The sequence below is a fragment of the Miscanthus floridulus genome, chromosome 14 (assembly GCF_019320115.1).
Source record: "Miscanthus floridulus cultivar M001 chromosome 14, ASM1932011v1, whole genome shotgun sequence".
In the NCBI taxonomy this organism is placed as follows: Eukaryota; Viridiplantae; Streptophyta; class Magnoliopsida; order Poales; family Poaceae; genus Miscanthus; species Miscanthus floridulus.
The window spans coordinates 19,458,308-19,478,378 of NC_089593.1; the positions used below are offsets into that span (position 1 = coordinate 19,458,308).

The window sequence follows — 20,071 nt, forward strand, 5'->3', positions numbered from 1 at the left end:
TGTTTCGGTGGGTTAGCTGGAGCAGTTGTGGACTTAGCCTTCTTTAGCTTTATCGGTGGGTCTGCTAGAGCAGTTGTGGACTTAGGCTGCTCCGGCGCTACATCAGTCTTCTTTGAAGCACTCTTTTCTATAGTAGTGCCACTGTTCGGCTTATCAATAGTTGCACTCTTAGAGGCACAACTCTTCGCCTTCTCATCGCCTATCACAAAGTCTTTTACATTGCTTTTGGAGCTCACAGGCAGTGGAGTGATAACTTTGGAGAAGAGAGCATCTTTGGTGATACCACAATCTGGCCTCTCCTCCACTAGACCCTCTTGTATAGAGCCTATGCAAGAGTTCTTACCTTAGGACTTGGGGGTGAACTCAGTGGTCTATCCTCATGTTCTGGATGTACATAGTTACTATGTACAACGACATAATGTTCCATTATAGGTTGTGAACATAGGTCAGTTTGCGCTGGGAAGACCCGACCCCTTGCTAGCACCATCTGATAACCTCCAGGGTTGATTATTAGGCTACACGGTGTTGGCTCTGTCAGAAGGTCCACAATATCTGGATCTGGAGTTGCCTTAAGTCCATCAAAGTAGTCTCTTTCGACTGCATCCGAGGTTGAGGCACAACTGCTCTTCTGACCACCTACAGGTCTAGGGGTGTTGAAAGGTGACCTCAAATGCACTCCTTGGTCATGCAACATGTCCATGATATCATTTGTGACCTTCTTGATAATTTCTTCTGTCACTTGGCTTTTAACTTCTTCTTTGATGGCTTCCACATCCACATCACTTGTTGATTGCTTCCTCTTTCTATACATGCAAGCGTAGTCCGGCCAATGCTTCCAACCACTATAACAAGACACACCACGCATGCGGCCTATCTGTTCTGGGCTACCCAATACCTCTATGAGCACATCCTTTTCCCTAACCAAAGATAGACCTGAAGACTCAAGGGCTCCTTGCTTCTCTAAAGTTAGCTTAGATACACTTTCAGCTGAATATTTCAACCAACGAATCTCAGCACTTCCTTCTGACCTAACCAAAGTACTCCGTGCATGTAGAAAATTCCTTGGGTGGCCACCTAGAAACTGGTCCCAAGGATTACTGATGCCTTAGGTGGCTAACTCCCTATCCTCCTGCTCCCACTTTGCGGATTTCCCTTCATATCCTCCTGTCCCCAGGCAGTGGTCATGCTTGTTCCTCTTCCAAAGCTTCTTGTACTTCTCACTTGCTGCCTTTGCTTCTTCAATGTCCTTTAGTTTCACAAATGTTGTCCAATCTTCTTTTGGAATGTATGTGTGCTTCACCGTGGCATCCAACCCTTTGTTGATGAAATTTTGTGTAAGGTCACTTTTGTGGGTTCTCCAACTCTTGGCTACCATCTGCATTATCTTCTTACACGCTGTAGCCTTCAATTCTTCTGGAAACTCCAACCAAGGTTGGACACACTCATCAAATATAGTGATCTTATCTTATTCACTTAGTGAATTTAAAGAAGGCAGGACCAAGGAGATCTTTTGTCTAGCAATCAGACCAACCAGCCTCCTCATTCTTATCTAGGCCCTCTTCTCTGTGGGAAACCCAGTCGGAGTGAGCCCCGTGACTGTTTGCTTGTCATCTGGCCACCGAGTGACTGTCCTCTTTCTTGTTCGGGGTTTACGAGGAGGTTCAGATTGCTGTGTCTCTGCATTAGCATCTCTCTCTTCATCCTCTATAGTACCATCTCCCTCTTGGTTCCTTGCATCGCATCTCTCTCTTCCTCCTCTTCATTAGCATCTTTGTTGTGTCCCTCCTCTCCACTGTTTGTTGGTTCTTCGTCTTCTCCTATGGATGATGTCGTAGATGCGTGATCAAACGCCTATCAAATAAAGGTGAGCAAGGTTGTTAGTGAACATGATAGAACACTAACATCTAATAGTAACTAGTGTTAGTATATCACAAACCTGCATCTTACCATTCTGATGGGGACTGTAATAGCAGTCAATAGCTAGCAGTGAGACACCTTTCACAGCACCGCAGAGCCATGTTTGACACATATGAAGTGAAAACAACAGCAAAAATGTCATGAGATGATGTATAATTCAGAATAGAAAATTCAGAGTAGACTAAAATACATCTACATGTTCAGGCTATAGAACATCTCAATCCACTCAACTAGATCATCAACAACCAGATCAATAGTTTAGGAAGAAACAGAAAACACAACATTATGTAACACTAACTGAAATTTTCAGCTAAGTATAACCCACAAGAGTTTATACTGATCAACAAGCATAAGTAGAGTATGAGCAAGTGTTCAGTAATATAGCAAAGCTAATAGTCTAGATCAATATTTGCAACCCATTGTACAACATCTACATGATAAGACTAAAATTAATGTACAAGTTCAGGCTCTAGAAACTAATGCTACTAGTCTAGTATTTTATTCATGTCATAGGCACAAGAACATCTCAATCCACTCAACCAGAACAAAACTACCAGGTTCCATCATACAAGCATAGCCAGACATTCTAATTTTCAAAAATCCATCTACTGCTCCTTATATATCTACTATACCTGACAACTATCCATCAAAAATCTCTCAACCAGAAACAAACAGAGACTCGATAATAGCCATTCCTAGTATAAATCCTTGGCTATTGCAAAATCACTAAGCTGCTACATCTAACTGAAGAAAATCCATGTTAGAACTCACCAGGTGTGGTCGACGGAGGAGGCTAGCACTGTCGGAGAGGACGAAGGGGTTGCTGGAAGCGGAAGATGTGCCTCTGCTTCGCTCACAGTGCCTCTGGAATGGCCACCACCACGTCCACCCGCTTTGGAGACGGTGCGTCGTGCCCTGTTGGATGGAGTTGGAGACAATGGCGGAGGACAACCTCGGAGACGGTGGTTGTCGGACCTCGACGAACGGCGTCGGAGACGAAGATGGGTAGACGCTGGTGCGCGGATGCAGACGGCGGGCGGATGCGGCAGTGGTGGAACCCTAGAATGCGGGGAGCGGACGGGGGCGAAGACTGTGGAGGCGTGCGGATGCGGCGGTGGCGGCGGGGAGTGGACAGCGGAACCCTAGAATGTGGGAAGTTGGATGTGAATGGAAAATGGGGAATGCGGGAAGGCTAAGAAATTTGGAAAAAAGGGTGAGCAAAAGAAAATTTCTTACTACAGACACGTGTGGCCCAGACACGTCTGTAGCAATAAAAAAAGCAGGTCAAAATTTTTTGTCCCACCCAGGGGTTGAACCTAAGACCTGCAGGCCCAAAAGCAAGTGTCTTTCAATTGCGCTATGTAAGGAGTTCAAACACAGAGTGGTTTGAATAATTTAAATAGGGTACGCGATAATTTTCATTGGTCCAAAGATTGATGAACAAGTGTGATTTTTCTTTTTAATCTCTGGCTAAAACTTGTAACTGGTCTTTCTCCCTCGTACTAACTTCAAATTTGATGATTTTTTTCCAATTTTTTGTAAAATCATGCTCTACGCATTTATTGTGTTGTTACATCTATTATTTTTATCATTTTTTTCATGTGACTGTGTTTTATCATTTCAAAATTTGAATTTTAAGAAATGGCAACTTCAAACAACATTTTGAAGCAGTAAATGGTTTCAGCTGAAAAGTTATCAACAATAAAGTTGTAAAACTGATCAAGATCTACAACTTGGGTAACGCTATAGGCAAAGGGTTCAATACCTATTTTTTGTTGTCTTCTCCAACAACAAGACCCAAAAGACAACCCTTTCTGCAAATAGGTCTCCAGGAGAAAGGATACTCAGATTTGAGTTATGCCTCTCCTGACACCTAAAATGGATCTTTCATATACATACTCTGTTGGAGACTATAGATATTGTGTTGAAGATTTATTTTGGGTTTGGATTCTGCAACAGGCGGACAGCCTTAGCAACTTGCGTGCCATGTTAACCACATGGTGAAAACGCTGTGCGTCACAGGGGACCTTGCGCAGCCCCTGCTGGCCATACCCAAACTGTTCCTCAGCCGCCTCCAGCAACGCAGCCATGCACGGCTCCTTGAGGTCGCTCACACACACCGACACCCTCGTCTCCGTCGTCCGTGCACTGCCCTCCTCGTCGTCGTCGTCGTCGTGGACCAGCACTATGGGGAGGCACCCTTTCGGGACCTTGATCTTCCTCTGCTTGTCGTCGTTGCGAGTGACACAGCCGGCGGGCACCCTTTCGGGATTGTCTTGCTAGCAGTGTTTCATATGACTTGATCGATGCTCAAACTTGGTGATGAACTGATGAGATGCAATGCAGTGCAGGGGGCTATATAGCTAGTGTTGGAGGGTCAAAGGCTCAAAGCGAAATGGGACTTTTTCCAGATCAGTAGACGGCTCGTGTGATTGTGCATAGTGACAGTGACCGGCCGGCCTGTACGTATACGTACATGCAAATTGATGAGTCGTCGGTAAACTCGGGATTATTACCGTCGCCGTCAACATGTCTAGAGCCTCTTTCGCAGGGTTCTACAGGAGCTTTAGCTTCGGCTCCTGCAGGAGCTGTGTCAAATGTCTGTTTTGGAAAGGGTTTTGCATGGGGAGCCAGTCAAAAGCCGGAGCCATTTTTTGCATGCGTAGGAGAAGCCTCAAAAACGAGCTTCGTGCAGCTTCTTGCTGTGGGTTCACGTTGTCTAGTGCGAAGGAGCCGTTTTGCTAAACGTTTTCTAGAATGGCTTTAGCTCCTCCAGAGGAGCTACTGCTTCAGAGGAGCCAGAGCCGGAGCCATTTTCAGAGGAGCCAGAGCCCTGCCAAACAGTTCCTTAGTAATAGAAGGCTCCTATATTTTCTTATAGGAATCCTGCACCTAAAAAAGGGCCAGGCAGTGTGGCCACGTCGTCTGTTTTTCGATCGGGCGTGTGGACGACCCAGATCGGGAGAGCAGCGGTCATTTTACCAAAAAACCCTTCTATTGTTTGAAAATCAACCCGCGCTCCAGAGGCCATCTCAGTATATTTTTTAAAAAACACCTCAGATTATTTTGAAATTAACCCTCAGTCTAGATCGGATGGGCTACTGTTTTTTGCAAACAAGATCTTCTCTTTATCGAAAATCAACCCGCGCTCCAGAGACCCTCTCAACAATTTTTACGAAAACCTCCTCATATGTTTCTCAAATCAACATTCAAGCCATCTTTGATTATATCTCTTTTAAAAACAATAGCTGAAACTTTAAAATTGCATAGTAAATCACAGAAAAATTGTAAATTAGAAAATCAAGTTGATCTGAAATCCTCACGAGTAGAACTATGCAGTGCATCCATAATATATCATGTTTTAGTAAGAAATTTTTCATATAAACTTTTACCTATGCTTTTTAGGGGTAAATAAAATTATACCTTCATGATGATAAAGTCTCAAAAATACATAAAATGAATAAAAAATTGCTGAGTTTCTCATCACTACACCTATATTCTTATTGCCACTGGCCTAATCGAAAGGAAAGGCGCGGCGGTGCAAATCTTTTATACTCCCAAAGTAATTATATTTTATTCTTCATAAAAAAGATCATGATAGAAACTTAGGAGCATATTCTTCTGCCTCTGATCAGAATTTTAACTCTTTACCGCTGTCTACGCCTTACGCTCATAAATTACAATCATACCTTGTAATCTAGAAATGGTGCAGGTTGTTTCACATGTGGCTCTTCCTTTTTATTTTCCAATTCACATACATGGCTAATTGCAGGTTCTTCAAGACATCGGAACAAAGCCTTTTATATAAACAAATAAAGTTGCACCTCAATAATATATCATTATCTGAACAATCCCTTCTCTTTGTTAAGGAACAAAACATTTATACTCCCTCAAAGAGCATATTACATAGTTCTGAAATTCATTTCAATGTGATCCTCTGTGCTTCATTTAGGTATGAATAGTGAACTGTCAACTGTCTTCCTAGTATATTTTTTTTGCTATCCATTGTAATACTGGTCCAAATCTAGAGGAGGTGTCCAGGGTAGCAACGGCACGCCCCGTTTTTAGTTGTAATGGAAACTATAGTGGTTTTTACTTTTGCCATACGTGACCATTATTTGCGTTTAGACTTGTACATGGGCCTAGCAATAACTAGTCAGCCAACTGACATCGACCAGGTATGATACTGTTCTAGTACGTGTTTACTTGTTTCGCTGATATATCATATATGGGCTAAATCCATCCTTCTCGTTTTGAGTATAAAATTTTCGTTAGCGTCATACCACTCGTGTCATAGCCTGATTGTCTGAGCTCATTCACGTCTCTTTCACCTTTCCTAGACTCACAAGTGCATATAACAACCACCGACTTAGTAGAGTTATTAAGTCAATCTCGTATCAATTTCCCATATAGAATTAATCTTTTATTGCACTACTATTTATTATGGGTCATGGAATTTATTTATAAGAGTTAAATGCACCGGTAGTCTATTAATTTGTGAGGAAGTTTCAGTTAGATCCATCAACTTTGAAAGTGGATTTTTGGGTCCATAAACCTTTTATGTCGTATTACTTCGGTCCATACCCTCCATGTGGGCTTCTCATGCTAGCATGGCATCATGACTTAGTCCATTTGAAGCAGCTCTTGGCAAGAGCATTTCATCAAACAGGTTGTGGGCACGACGAACGCCACTACCTGTTTGAACGCCAGTGCACCGTCTTGGCCTCGAACGTGTGTGTGTCCGTGGCATCAGAGGTGTTGGCAGCGCAGAGTAGGAGCTAGGAGGACGACGAGCATCGACCCTAGTGTGTGTTGGCAAAACAGGATCACAATCACACAACCACATACATGGCTAACCTAAGCAATCGAAGATCAAAGCAATGCGCAAAGTAAGAACCGAGAACACAAGATGAACACATGGCCCCTTTTCACATGACAGATACAATGTGTCAAAGGCGCTAACTCACACCTTGACGCTCCCACTACTTAACCCAGTAGCTAACTCACCTAGCACTACTACAGGAATGAATTTGCGCAGCGTGGCCAAAACACGCTTCGTGGCGGGCACCTTTTTTGCCCGCCACGGTTAACCGGTGGCCGGCCAGCGAGGCCGGCCACCGGGGCGCCCGCTGCGGGAAATTGGTTTACCGCGGCGGGCAACCTTACCTGCCCGCCGCAGGAAATCGTTATTTACCGCGGTGGGCGGTATGAATAGCCCGCCGCGGTTAATACGGTTTACCATAGCGGGCTCTTTAAACTGCCCACCGCGGTAAAGACTTGATTTACCGAGGCGGGCGTTTTATGTTGCCCGCCGCGGTAAAGCCTGTACATATACAAACCTCAGACCCTCCTTCTTCTCCACGGGTCTTCCTCTCTCAAAACTCATGGGGGGAGGCTTTGCCCTAAAATTTGAGGAAACTTTTGATTTGAGTTGAAGGGCTTGGATTTGAGGGAGGAGGACATCATAAGAGGTTCATAAAGGCTCTCCCTCTCTCCTTCCATCCTCTCTCTTTATTTCCATCACCTAGAGTTCTCTTTAGATCTAGATCTAGATCTAGATCAATTTTAATGGAAAAAATGATGTCATGTATTTCTTTAACTTTAGATTCATCATAGATGCATGCTTCATCTTTCACATCGTCATTTCCTCTCTTTTTCATGATTTTGGACGTAAAAATCATCAATTTCTCCTAATTCTTCTTTATTTAATGTTGATTGTGATGGATAATGTTCGCAGATACGATGGATAGATCGGAATGGATGTACCGGATCGATAGAGTGAATGATCCGCGGTACCTCTTTGAATTAAGGAAGTTTATTGCGGCTGGTAAAGCTCACCGTGAGAAACTGAAGCGGATGACAACCATATGTCCATGTTCTCGTTGCAAGAACCTGAAAGCCCACCGAGACAGCGAGGTGCAAACTCATTTGATCATGTATGATTTCATCGAGGGCTACACAGTCTGGACATTTCACGGTGAAAGAGTTGGTGCGAGTGGCGCTGCATCTGGAGTTACCTCTTCGACGCCGACGACGACAGCACCACCGGTGAATAAAGATCCTTCCGCAGCAGCTGCGCCAGCCGACAGTGACAACAGTTGTCGTGATTACATCATGGTGGATGATGTAATGCAAGACATGGCCGACGAAGCCGGCGACGGTGTTGATGGTCAGGATACTGTGAGCCAACCCGAGGATGTGCAGCTTGTTGAAGATCTAGTCAAACACTTCGATGAAGACGACGTTGTGTTGGGTTGCCCAAAGTGGTTGGAGAATTTCAGAGAGTTGAAACAGGCGGCAGTTGATCCTCTCTATAAGGACGGCGGCGATTGTCCAAAGGACTGCACGGCGCTCCGTTTTAACCTCCATATGTTGATGTTGAAGGCTCGTCATGGTTGGTCTGACACTAGCTTCAATGAGTTGTTAAGCTACCTTGCCACCACGTACCCAACGGCTAACAAGGTGCCCGCCAATACTTATCGGGCCAAGAAGCTGATCCGGCCAGTGGCGATGAAGCTTAGAAAGTTTGATGCATGCCCTAACCACTGCATCCTATATCGGGGCAATGAGTATGAGAATTTGACGAGTTGTCCGCACTGCGGCTTTAGTCGGTACAAGAAAAATGCTGGTTGTCGCGTGGATGCAGAAGACGAGGGAGGCTTGCGGGGTGGTCGGAAGAAGAACAAGAAGGGGGCAAAGAAGAGCAGTATGGCCAAACAGATCTCGGCTCAGCAGGACGATGAAGAAGAGGGTTACACGCACAGGAAAAGTCCAGCACTGTCGGTGTGGTACCTGCCCGTGACCGATCGCCTGCGTGCAATATTCGAGAACCCGGACGATGCCAAGCTCATGTCCTAGCATGCATCTGCTGACCGCCTGAACGACGATGGCAAGCTACGGCACCCATCCGATGGCAAGCAGTGGAAGGATTTCGACGAGGCCTACCCGGAGTTTGGCAAGGAGCCCAGGCATGTTAGGTTCGCGCTAAGTACCGATGGGATGAACCCGTTCGATGAGCTTAGCAGCTCGCACAGCACTTGGCCCGTCGTGCTCACCATGTACAACCTACCTCCCCATCTATGTCAGAAGCGTAGGTACCTTATGCTGGCCATGCTTATCTCTGGACCGAAGCAGCCCGGCAACGATATAGATGTGTTCCTGGAGCCGTTCATGGAGGAAATGAAGATACTATTTGATGTTGGGGTCCAGATGGTGGATGCATCCCGCAAGGAGAAGTTCACACTAAAAGCAATCATCTTTGTCACCATCACCGATTACCCCGGTCTCTTCTCACTGTCGGGGCAGATCAAAGGGAAGACCGGCTGCGTAATTTGCATCGACGGGACCTGCTACACTTACCTTAAGGGATCCAATAAGATGGTGTACATGAGGCACAGACGGTTCCTCGCAAAAAATCACAGGTATAGAAGAAGTATTATGAACAAATACTTTGACAATCAGGACGAGCCGCAGCGTGATCAACCGACACAGACTAGTTGGGGGACAAAGGTGTATGAGATGGTCAAGGACATGGATCAGGTGGTGTTTGGAAAGAAGAAGAAGCCGCCTGAAAAGGGGAGCAAGCAGACAAGGAAGCGAAAGCGGGACCAGACGGAGGAAGTCCCCTCCGCCGTTCCTTTCAAGAAGATGTCAATTTTCTTCAAGTACCTGTCGTATTGGAAAACACTGAATACACCCCATGCCATCGACTTCATGCACCTGGAGAAAAATGTCTTCGAAAGCACGATCGGTGTCCTGCTGGACATCAAGGGCAAGACAAAGGATGGTATTAAGTCACGGACGGATCTTGTCAATCTGGGCATCAGGCCAGACCTTCACCCGGGACCGCCTCAGAATGGTAAAGTCGATATCCCGGGTGCGGTCTGCAACCTAACGCAAGACGAGAGGATGGCTTTTCTTAAGTTGCTTAGGGGTATCAAGGTGCCGACTGGTTTCTCTTCCAACATCAAGAGCCTGGTCTCCATGAAAGACCTCATAATAACCAGCTACAACTCACACGACTGCCACGTCATGCTGACGGTGTTCCTACCAATTGCGATTAGGGCTATCCGTCTAGAGTACGTGAAGATGGTCATCACACAGATGTCATACTTCTTTAATCGCATCACTCAGAAGGTCATTGATAAGGCTAAGCTGCCTGCCCTGAAGGAGTTCATCGCGGAGACCCTTTGCCAGCTCGAGATGTGCTTTCCACCATCTTACTTTGATATTATGCCACACCTAATGATGCATATGGTCGATCAGATCCATCAACTAGGCCCCGTGTACCTACACCAGATGTGGACGTACGAGCGGTTCATGTCCACCCTCAACAGATACGTCCATAACCGCACTTACCCGGAGGGCTCTATGATCGAGGCATACACAACGGAGGAGGCCGTGAACTGGTGTATGAGGTACATAAGAGATGGGAGGGTGATTGGGTTGCCTGTCCATCACCACGAAGGCAAAACCTCAGGAATGGGGTGCACAGGCCGAAAAGTGCGCACCGATGTGCCAAACCGAATGGTGCAAGAAGCTCGTTACACAGCATCCTTCATCAGTTAGTGAGCATGGAGAAATATATTGAAAAGAACCTGGAAGAGATCTGCGCCGCTAATGATGGACAACGCACAGAGGCATGGGTCCAGAACCATCACAAGAGCAATTTCGTAGAGTGGCTCAAAGAGCAACACATACCCCTTGAAGGATGCCCTGATGAAGATACGGAGACCGTTAAGAGGCTTGTGTTAGGCCCATCCAGCCAAATCACCACATGGCAAGGGTAATGACGTCCAGGGCTACAGGTTCCACACGAAAGACAAGGACAAGAAGAGCTCGGCACAGAACTACGGTGTTCGATACGAGGGCGAAGAAGAGTACACGGGCCAGAGGAGGCAATACTATGGGCAAGTTGAAGAAATATGGGGAACTTGACTAACAGCCAGAACCTACGCATAACCGTCTTCCATTGCTAGTGGGTCAAACCGAATGCGGTTGCAGTGGACAGTTATGGGCTAACCACCGTGGACCTCAAAAGTATCGGCTACAAAGATGACCCGTGGGTACTAGCAACCAATGTCGCACAAGTGGCCTACTATATATATGCAGAGGACCCAAAAAGGCATGTGGTTGTGTCTGGAAAGCAGCGGATTGTGGGAGCTGATGGGGGTGCCAGAGTCCCGAACAATACAACAACTACGCAGAGCTCGGCTTTTTACCGATCACCCAAAGAAGATCAAGGCCGTCCGAGGACCGATTCAACAAGTCCCAGGATGATGCCGTGGGCCCGCCCCGATGGTGAGAAGAGGACGGTGAAAGCACCTACACCCAAATGATTATGTATCCCAAAGACATATATATATATATATATATATATGTAACTAATGTAGTGGACTCTATACGTATCCCAGAGACATATATATAATAATGTATCCTAGAGACTCTATATGTAACAATCCCAGATACTCTATATGCATACTCTATAAAAGGAGGATAAGATTCTTAAGTGTGCTACAAAAGTCAAGTAATAAAAAGCCAAGGGTTCTTTTATCACTCAGCGCTTCTAGATAGGTGGTTGTTGAGTGTTGGTGCGAATGTCCCTATTACTTGTTAGGGATGCAAATATATCGGATATGGTGGGATATCATTGATATTATATTTATTTTTATATTTGTATTCGATTTTGAATTCTAATGCATTATGTTAGTATAGACTAATGAATATAGCTATGAATTAGCTAATGAATTATGTTAGTATAGACTAGTTTCATCTTCATGAGACTTAAAATAGCTAATGAATTCTGAACTGATGATCTTTACCGCGGCGGGCATATAACAGAGCCCGCCGCGGTTAATAGATTAACCGCGGCGGGCAACATAACCGCCCGCCGCGGTAAACATTTCCCGCGGCGGGCTGTTACGTTGCCCGCCGCGGTTAATCGCAACCTATATAAGCCGTCCCCACCCTCAACATTCTAAGTCTTTCGCGTGGTTCAGTTTTACCCCGAAGGGCTGCCAAAATCTCACGCCGCCGCCGCCATCTCCACCGCCGATTGAGCTCCCTCCGCGCACCGACCCCCGCCCCCGTTCTCCTCCCCGTGCCCGGTCCTGTGCCCCCGTCCTCCTCTCCCTTGCCCGCGCCCCGCCCCCGTGCTCCTCCGCGCCCCGTCACCGGAACCCTAGCACCTGCTCTTGAGTCTCTCGACTCGGCTGCTGCCGACGCCGCCCCCACGACTCCGCTCGCAGTGACTGGATCCTACCGCCGCCACCATCTCGAGTGCTCCCTTCTCGCCCACGGCCGTGCTCACGTAGCCCGGCCGGCGTCACCGCCGAAAGGTGTAGGCAGAGCAGCGGCGGCGTGCTGCACCGCCCCCGGGCCCCGCTGTCTTGCCCACCACCCACGGCTTGTAGGGCAGCTGGTGGCCGGAGCTCCGTTCCTGCGGTCGGGCCTTCAAGGTTGCACTCCTATTCGTCTGCTCTGGTACAGCTACAACCTACAATTTGGTACATTTCTCTCCTGTCTTACTCCTTAATTTCCATTCCAACTGTTTTAGTTGTACTAGATATGAATCGTATCAAGTAAAATCAGTTTTGTTGCTTTGGCCCCTCTAGAATCTTTTCAGTTGAATAACACCTAAACTGGTTCGGAACCCTAGATTGTCTCAAATTGAAAAGTTTTGAATACCAAGTTTGTTCAGCTCATCAAGATCTACAATCCTTATATATGCCATTTTTTATTTGAGAAAGTTTGAACAAAATGTAGTTCAAATTTCACAAGTGTGTGACATAGTTTAGAAAGTCTATATGAGATTTAAGAATTTGTGACTAGTTTGATAAAACTTTCTCAAATGGGAAAATGAGATATGTAACAATTATAGATATTGCTAAGATGATCAAACTTGGTATTCAGAGATTTTTCATCTGAGGTCATTTAGTGTCTCATTTGAGCAAGTTTGACCAAGTCAAATTTGGTCAAATGAAAAAACAACACTTTGACTCTAGTATTATGAACTCTAAATGACTTCAAATTGAAAACGTTTTTAATACCAAGTTTGTTAAACTCATCAAGATCTACAATTGTTGTTTTGGTCAACTTTCCATTTGAGAAAGTTTGTACGGTTCAAATTTGTGATTTTTAAATTTCGACGCCTACAAACTAGTTTTCGGAACCCTAGATTGTCTCCAATTGAACATTTTGATACCAAGTTGTTCATATCATAAATATCTACAATCCTTATATAGGCAATTTTTTCATTGAGAAAGTTTGAACAAAATGTAGTTCAAATTTCATAAGTGTGTGATATAGTTTTAGAAAGTCTATATGAGATTCAAAATTTTTATGACTAGTGTTTGATAAAACTTTCTCAAATGGGAAAATGAGCTATGTAACAATTGTAGATCTGCTGAGATGATCAAACTTGGTATTCAGAGTTTTTTCATCTGAGGTCATTTAGTGTCTCATTTGAGCAAGTTTGACCAAGTTAAATTGGTCAAATGAAAAAATAACACTTTGACTCTAGTATTATGAACTCTAAATGACTTCAAATTGAAAAGGTTTGAATACCAAGTTTGTTAAACTCATCCAAGATCTACAATTGTTTGTTTTGGTCAACTTTCCATTTGAGATAGTTTGGACTGGTTCAAATTTGTGACTTTTTAAATTTCGACGCCTACAAACTAGTTTTCGGAACCCTAGATTGTCTCAAATTGAAAAGTTTTGAATACCAAGTTTGTTCAGCTCATCAAGATATACAATTGTTGTTTTGGTCAACTTTCCATTTGAGAAAGTTTAGATGGTTCAAATTTGTGATTTTTAAATTTCGACTGCCTACAAACTAGTTTTCGGAAACCCTAGATTGTCTCAAATTGAAAAGTTTTGAATATTAAGTTTGTTCAACTCATCAAGATCTACAATCCTTATATAGGCCATTTTTTTCATTTGAAAAAGTTGTAGAACAAAAATACTATATTTTCTTTATTTTATAGGTTCAACAAAAATTTCCTGTCATTTTGGTCAAAAACCGAGAAAAAATTAAAACATTGACGTTACAATAATGTGATAATAAATTTCCTATCAAATAATATTAGTTTTATTAATTTTAAGTTACAAATATATTTTTGCATTAACAAAATACTAGTATTAGTAACATTTATATTCTATATCATAAAAGAAATTAAAAACTTTAGGTTACAAAATTTTTCCTATTTACAATAAATAATTAGTTAATCAATAGTATTTTTAAAATAAATATTGCAAAGTATTGAAGTTGCTATAGAATTAATTGATTAACCTAGTATTAAACAAGGAGAACAAAATCAAAATCCCAGGCCTTTCCAATTACTCTGGGGGCTGCCAAAATTTTCAGGCCTTCAGTCCCGGCCCAGGCCAGGAACCGGGACTAAAGGGTGGGCGGAAATTGCCGCCCAAAAATACCTTTAGTCCCGGCTGGTAACACCAACCGGGACCTAAAGCTCCTTTAGTCCCGGCTGGTAAGCCGAGCCGGGACTAAACGGGTTGGACCTTTAGTCCCGGTTCGGCTTACCAGCCGGGACTAAATGGCGTTTAGTCCCGGTGGTGTTACCAGTCGGGACTAAAGGGTCCTGACCTATATATATCGAACGGTTCCTGTTCTGTTCATCTTCTACTTTTCGATCTACACGTCGATCTCGTCTCTGCCATGCCCGGTCGTCGAGCTCGTCTCTACTGCGCCGCCGTCGTCGTCTACCCCCGCCGGCCGCGCTAATCCGCCGCATCGCTTCCCGCCGGCCTCGTCGTCGAGCCCCGCCTGACGGCCGTCGAGCTCGTCTGCCGGCCGCGCCGTCGTTGTCCCTCGCGTGAGGTGCTCGATCAGCTCGGCCCCGTGGCCGGCCACACGCCCTGCCCGGCCGCCATCCGCCCAGCTAGCTGCTCTCGGCCATTTTTTTTACAAAGTTTCTAGTTTTTTTAGATTGTTTTTATATATATGTTAGATTAAAATGTATGTTAAATTTAATTACTAGTTTATTTAGATAGTTTTTTAGATAGTTTTTTAGATATATGTTAGATTAAAATGTATTAAAATTTAATTAGTAGTTTATTCTTAGTTTTTTAGTTAGTTTTTAGATAGTTTTTGATATATGTTAATTAGATTTAAATGTATTAAAATTTAATTAGTACTTTATTTAGATAGTTTTTTTAGATAGTTTTTTATTATAGTTTTTTGATATATTTAGTAATTATTATTCTATCTCTCTCTATATATGTGTTAGATTTAATTTTGATTTAGTAATTCTATCTATGTATATATGTTAGGTTTAATTAGATTTAGTAATTAATTCTATCTAGATATATGTGTGTTATTATATTTAATTGGATTTAGTAATTATATTCTATCTCTCTCTATATATGTTAGATTTAATTTTGTTTTAGTAATTGACACATGCATATTTTATTAGTAATTCTATCTCTATATCACATGCATATTTTATTTTAGTAATTCTATCTATATATCACTTGGATATTTTATTAGTAATTCTATCTATATCACATGCATATCTAGAGAGAGATTCTATATGTATACATATGTACTTAATTATTTCTATGTGTATATATACATGTACTTATTTCCATGTGTTGAGAGAGAGAGAAAATTGTATCTAGAGAGACATTCTATGTGTTATCACATGCATATCTAGAGATATATACATATGCACTTATTTCTATGTGTTGAGAGAGAGAGAGAAAATTGTATCATTCTATGTGTATATATACATGTACTTATTTCCATGTTTTTGGATCGAAAGTGTTTTTGATTCGATTCCAAAGCCTATACCTTATTATTGTTTATCCTTATGAAATATTATGTGTTATTATATTTAATTGGATTTAGTAATTCTATATGTGTTATCACATGTACTTATGTTATGTGCCATAGTAATTCTATCTATGTGTTATCTTGAAGATACAAATGGCTGCTCCGGATGATAACTTGAATGATGACATAATGGCGGATATTATCAACGCGGCACCAATGCGGATGTAGATGACACGAGTCAGTACTTTGCTGATTATGAGGATATCCTGAATATCCCGGTGGTTGAAGATCAACAAATTGTCGCGCAAGAAAATACTGGCGAGGTATATTCGATTATCTATCATCTCTTATAGATGCATGCGTACAGTATATTTGTTGTTAATCGTTGTGTTTCTACTCATGTAGCCGGTCTCTGGATCTACATCAACCACCGGCAAGAGTAGGAAAGTCCGAGGGCCAAAAAAGCCATTAGAGGGCCGTTTCATAATATCAGAATTCGACACCGACACCGGCAAACCATTGGGACCACATGCTCAGACATATGTCAATCAATGTGGGTTCATTGTAAGGGATAGGATCCCAGTTAGTGCTCGTGAATGGAAGCAGAAGATATCCGCTCCTAATGTTAGTTTTGTATCTGATCGTGACAAGAACCTAGCTTGGAGAGATATCACTCAGCATTTCACATTACAAGCAGATGATGCTTTGAAGGAGCTAGTGAGGGATTGGACAATGAAGAAGATGGCAACATTGTTCCAGAGTTGGAAGAAGACATTGTATAAAAAGTTTATCTTGAAGAATGATACGTCCGGATTTCAATGCTAAGGCGTTTGTCAAGTTGGAGTCCCATTGGGATGACTTCGTACAATACAAGACATCTCAAGAGAGTGAGGAACGTGTGATGAGGAATCAGCAGAATGCCCGACAGAAGCAATACCATCATCGCATGGGATCAGGTGGTTATAGGAGTGCTATTCCCAAGTGGCAGAACCTAGAAGCAGAGATTACTGCCAAGGGAATCATACCTGAAACAATAGAGAAGAACTAGCCTCAACGCGCGAAGAATTGGTTCTACGCTCATGGGGGAAGCCTAGACCCAGACACTGGCAAGCTAATTTTCGGCCAAAAAATTGAGAGAGCAACACAGAGACTAGCTCGTGCTAGGGAAGAAGCTGATAGTGGTGTTTTCAAGCCCAACAGAGAGAAGGATGAATTGACATATGCCCTAGAGAATCCCTGAACACGGTGGTCGAACAAGAGGCTATGGGGCGGTTCCGTGGCTACAAGCATTCCTCAGCAGACAAGGATACCTACAGAAGCCGCCAGAGAAAGAAGGATGAGGAGGCAGACCGAATCCGTGTATTGGAGCAATTTGTTAATGAGTCACGACAAGCATTGCTTGAATCACGTGAACGAGAAAAATCTCTTGAGGCAAGAATGCAGGAGGAGATCAAGAGGCAAGTGCAGCTAGCAATGAGTCAAATGCAATCGCAATCAACGCCGGGAGTCACCATTAGCCCCGTTGGTCAGATGAAAAGCAGTTGTGCTTCCACGGAGCTGCCAGTTATTCAAGATGACGCTGGGTTGCGCTTCCCTGTTGATGACATTACCGAGCCTCTAACAACATGTGAGCTGCACATTCTAGATGGTAATAATGCATCAATCATGGTGGCTGTCGGGGTTGTATCTCCAATAGACCGAACGAAGACACCAAGAATCCATGGGTCAGTTATTCAACCTCGGATATGCTAGCGTCTCGGTCGATAGAGTGCTCAAAGGTTACAGCAATGTTCCTCTTGACATTGAAGGCGGATGATGGGGAGAAGACACTAGGAGAAGCAGAGAAGACATTTATTCAATGGCGCAAACGCTTCATCATCATTCCTGGGGCGCCACCGCTTCCCCTACCTCACCCTAGGTACGAATGAAAGTGAATGAAATATTATTTTCCATTAATTTTATATTGGCTTCAAAAATAATTGACTCACAACTTGTTTTTGTAGCAGGGTCTCCCCCCAGCCTAGCCCAATCATTCATTCCCCATCTCATCACAGCGTCACGGGGGGCGAGACTGACTTCATCCCCACGGCGATCTCCAACTCCTACACCGGCCCCATCGCCTCCACAACGATCTCCAACTCCTACACCGGCCCCACCGCCTCCACAACGATCTCCAACGCCTCCACGCCGGTCTCCAACACCGGCCTCATCGCCTCCACGCCGGTCTCCAACACCGCCCCCACCCCCTCCACAGCGACGCACTACAGAGACGTCTAAGGTCCCGGCGGCAAAGAAGACCCCGAAAAAAAGAGTTATTTCTCAAGAAATACTTCCTGAAAAGACTGATGAGCAAATAGCAGCTGAAGAAGACAAAAAGTGAAAGATTTTTTTATAGATATCCAAAAGCAGAGACAAGCGAAGCTTAAGGAGAAGCCGTACTTTTACATACCACGAGATCTGCTGAGGCAGAAGGTCGAAGCTCACAAGAAAAAGATGCTTAAACTTCGTAAGCCTCCGCCACTATCAGACTATGACCGCTCCCTCATGAAGTCACATGATGCAGATAAGAAAAGGAAAAGAGCATCAGGGAAGGATGTCCCACAGCTCGGACAACAGAAGCAACCAATGCAAAATCTTGTTGTTGCTAATGAATATGGTTCCAACATAGAAGTCTATCGACCAGACAACTCTAGAGAAGTGTCGGTTCAAGACCTTAATGCTTTTTTTGAACTAACTGGTTTAACCTTGGATCAATTGACGGGCAAAGCTCCAATCCAGAACCTAGAAGTTGATACCTGGAAGACTTATAAATTTGGCAAAAGTCTGTACAACCCTGCGGCTCTGAATGAATTGGGTACGCAAATGTACTTGCTCAACAAGTGGTACATGCAGGCGTGTGGCAGGGGTGAGGAGTGGATCTTTGTCAGATTTAGAGACCATCATTACTTCCGTGGCGATGACATCTTACATATTAGTTTCGAAGAATTGCATCAACTATACCACATGGACGCTCTGGACAAATCAATCATTAGCTGCTTTTGTTTGTAAGTGATTCTTACTTTTATTTAATAAACTCACTTCCATGCGTACGTGTATATAATTATCCTCACATGTAACTTATATTTATATACAGATTCCAGATGTCAGAGCTCCAAAGAATACAAGACACCAGTGTTGGCTTCATTGATCCTTATATCGTATTCAAAACCGATATTATTGTCAAGGAGCAGTGGGTATCTGAAGCACAGAAGAATATCATGAGGTTCTTCGTGAAGCAGCACGACAAGACAACAATACTTTTCCCGTACAACTTTGAGTAAGTGTTAATAATAATGTAGTCTACACATTTTATGTAATATCAATACAACTTATATGCATGTACGTGTGTGTATAAACCAATGCAGGTTTCACTGGATACTCATTGTCATTGAGTTAAACTCAAGTCGGTTAGTAATCTTGGACTCGTTGAGAAAAGAGCGGGCACTATACCAAGATATGATAGACATTATCCAGGGGTAATTTCGATCTCTCGCGCACAACTATTATTGAATAGACTTTGCCATAATTTATTAACGATCGTACATTATTGGTCGCACAGGGTTTGGAAAGAGTTTATTCGGCAACACCGCAAGGATTGCAAGGCACCACTTAATGTAGTTGAAATACCAGTAAGTTGTACTATATATACTTCCCCACGTGTTTAATTACTATATCGTACTTCAATTTACGTGTGAGATGATGAGAATAATCTTCTTCTCGTACAGTGGTGTTTGCGGCAGCAACCAGGTAATAACTTGTGTGGATACTACGTTTGTGAATTTATCACTGCACACATAAGAAGAACTCCTGAAGATGTCCTCAGAGTACGTATATATCAATTTTTTATTTATTTTTAAATGAATATATATATATATATGTATTAATACTTTTCCTTTTATTTCAAATGCAAGACTGAATGGTTGAAACAAAGGGTCATGCAAAAAGACCATCTGAAAGCAGTTCAAGAGTCAATAGCAGGATTTCTTCTAGAAAAAGTGCTAAATCCCAACGGCGAGTTCTACTTTGATCCTAAGGAATAAATGATGTAAATTAAATGTTTATTGATATCGTTATTTTCGAGAACAAGATTATGAAAGTGTTGTATATATACATATATATCTATAATATATATAGTTTCATACTTTATTCGAATATAATAATGCTCGAGATGAGAATTAGATGTAATTATATGCGTGCGTGTATTTATATTAGCAGCGTAGAATACGTACATAAAAACATATTATATATTAAACAAATATATGTAACTGAACTGAAAACAAATTAAACAAAAAAAAGAAAAAGAAAAGGAACGTTTAGTCC

The 20,071-nt window shown here is 43.1% G+C and overlaps 1 long non-coding RNA gene and 1 pseudogene across 1 annotated transcript; one reads left to right on the plus strand and one right to left on the minus strand.

Moving 5' to 3' along the window:
* Positions 1–232: 232 nt before the first annotated feature.
* On the minus strand, positions 233–4,448 carry LOC136503142 (uncharacterized; annotated as a pseudogene).
* Positions 4,449–18,515: 14,067 nt separating this feature from the next.
* LOC136502778 (uncharacterized) lies at positions 18,516–19,844 on the plus strand. Its single transcript, XR_010770702.1, has 3 exons — positions 18,516–18,756; positions 18,846–19,575; positions 19,663–19,844. It is a non-coding gene; the product is annotated as an uncharacterized lncRNA (long non-coding RNA).
* Positions 19,845–20,071: the final 227 nt, after the last annotated feature.